The 2268-nt window shown below is 45.8% G+C and overlaps 1 long non-coding RNA gene across 1 annotated transcript; it reads right to left on the bottom strand.

Annotated features, from left to right (window-relative positions):
- Positions 1–122: 122 nt before the first annotated feature.
- LOC116547602 lies at positions 123–1653 on the bottom strand. Its single transcript, XR_004267110.1, has 2 exons — positions 1338–1653; positions 123–748 (listed from the first exon to the last, which is right to left on the bottom strand). It is a non-coding gene; the product is annotated as an uncharacterized LOC116547602 (long non-coding RNA).
- Positions 1654–2268: the final 615 nt, after the last annotated feature.

Raw genomic sequence — 2268 nt, 5'->3', positions numbered from 1 at the left:
ATACCTTTTGGGGTCATTTTAAACATGTCCCTCAAGTTTTCCTTCGGTTTTCAAATTACAATTGGAAGAAATCAAGCTGCTTCTGTCAAGGTGACTTAAAACCATCTATTAAGAACAACATGTAATCTCTTCCATGGCAAACTCTATTTTAAATTTTAGAAGTCTCCAAATATTTGAGTCTGAATTATCCCAATGATTAGCTTCCTTATCGAATAGGAGAAAAGAAACGATTGGGCCTTTAACCGCCTCCTTCACTGAGGTACCATACTAGCTGGATAGGTCAGGCTAGAGGATGGGATGGAGGCTCCCAAACTGGAGTATTTGAATTTTCATTGAGGAAAGGGAGAGACTAGACCAAAAAGGCCTCAAGCAAGAAGGCTCGACAACAAAGACAAGAGGCAGGACTAGCCTTTGTCCCCCATGCCCAGCCCTGGGAAAGCTGGCTATAGGCAGGAGGGAGCTGGAAGCTGAGGATGTCTTTGGGGTGATGGGATGGGAAGGAGGTGGGGGAGGTGGTGGCCAGAGATGTGCCAGAGAGCAAATGGCACCCGTGGCTTCTTTACCTTTGCGCCTCTTTGTGTTGGTGGCAGGCTCTGCAGTGGTGGATGCTGGTGCTGCAGCTGCCACAGACTCAGTCTCAGATTCACAGCAAGGTGCCACCTTCTGCCTGCAGCAGGCACAACAGAGGCCAGCCCTGGGGCCTAGGCAGCAACTGAGTGTATTTCCCATGAGGGATCTAGAAGGGGACCTTCAAAACAATGCAACACACAAAATCAAAAACAAAAAATGACAACAACAACAAAAAAGAAAAAAACAAAACTAAGCAACACACAAAATCAAAAAAAAGAAAACAACAACAACAACAACAAAGAAAAAAACAAAGCAACAGAGCAAGCGCCAAGGGCACAAACACTTCCGCGACAGTAGTCGGAGCTCCTCCTCTCCCCACTCCCAGCTTCCGACTGAAGGCTGCTGGCCCTGGCTGATGCCTGTCACCCACAAAGCCTCCTATGTCACCTCGTTACCAGGAAACAACAAAGTCAGGCCAGTGGCTCACAATGCCATGCCCCACAATCCCATCCAATGGCTCACAATGCCCATCCCTGCTGCTGGCCACCTTGGCCACCCTGCCCCTCTTGGTGACTGCAATATTCATCCTGGGCTGCCTGAGATATTCCATGTTTCACTACAGGCCTCGAAGGGCTCTGAAATGTCCCTTCATAGATTCTATATAGAGAGTGTGTCTAACCTGTGAATAAAAACTAAGGTTTCATTCTGTGTGATAAATCCACAAACACAAAGCATTTTCCCAGAATCCTTTGGGGCCCACCTCTCACCTTCAGCTTCCTGTTCCTGGTTATTTGGGCTTCTGTCTTGTGTGTGCTGTCAGGTTCTAGGCCTTGTAAGGGTGAGTTCCATGTCTCCACTCATTTATATGTGCCCACTGGGGCTGGCTCTTGGGAGGGTCTTCATGGTGACTGAGGCATGGATCCTTCACACTGTTCCTTGAATCCACTTGACATGAAATACTCATCCTGAAATGATGCTTTGAAAGTGATGCTTCCAGTCAATTATGGGTCCACTGTATTATGGGTCCCTAGCACCGAATACATGGCATATAAGAAATGAATGAAAAATAGTGAGTGAATGAACAAGTGTTACCTACAAGGTGAGAGAAAAGTGGTCCTACTTACTAGGTGTGCTACGAAGGCATGTGGGACTGCTGGCTTTGCTATTTCATAGTAGGCCTGGGGCTTTGAAAGCTGGAATTTCCTCATTCTAAACCTCAAATTCCAATAAATTACCACCAAGTGGACAGAGGCCCATGGGCCAGAGCTCTTGGTGTGAACAACATACATTTTCTGGGTGTGATTAATGGACAGAGACTATACAAAACTAAAAACAATGTTTGTGTGCTGACTACCTGCAAGCCGTGGTGATAAAGCACTCTGTACACATGATCTTATTCAATGCTTGTTACAAATCCATGAAGTGGATTTTTAGACAAACTTTCTATTCTAGAGCTTTTTGAACAAGAGGCTAGTGTAGTGAGCTTTCACCTACTCAGCAGCAGATTCAGATATTTGTTATCTCATGGCCAATCTCGTTCCATGTACACTCCTACACGCTTCTCCTCTTCCTCTCGTGATTTTATAGGAAATCCCACGCATCATATAACTCCCCCCCGACTGTCTTGGTATATGTCTAAAAGATACGATTCTTGTTTGTTCTTTCAAGACAAGGTCTCTGTGATCCAGGCTGGAGTTC

This window comes from Sapajus apella, unplaced genomic scaffold (genome assembly GCF_009761245.1).
Source record: "Sapajus apella isolate SASKATOON/1434 unplaced genomic scaffold, GSC_monkey_1.0 scaffold3753, whole genome shotgun sequence".
NCBI lineage: Eukaryota > Metazoa > Chordata > Mammalia > Primates > Cebidae > Sapajus > Sapajus apella.
This window is presented reverse-complemented; position numbering and strand designations above follow the sequence as displayed.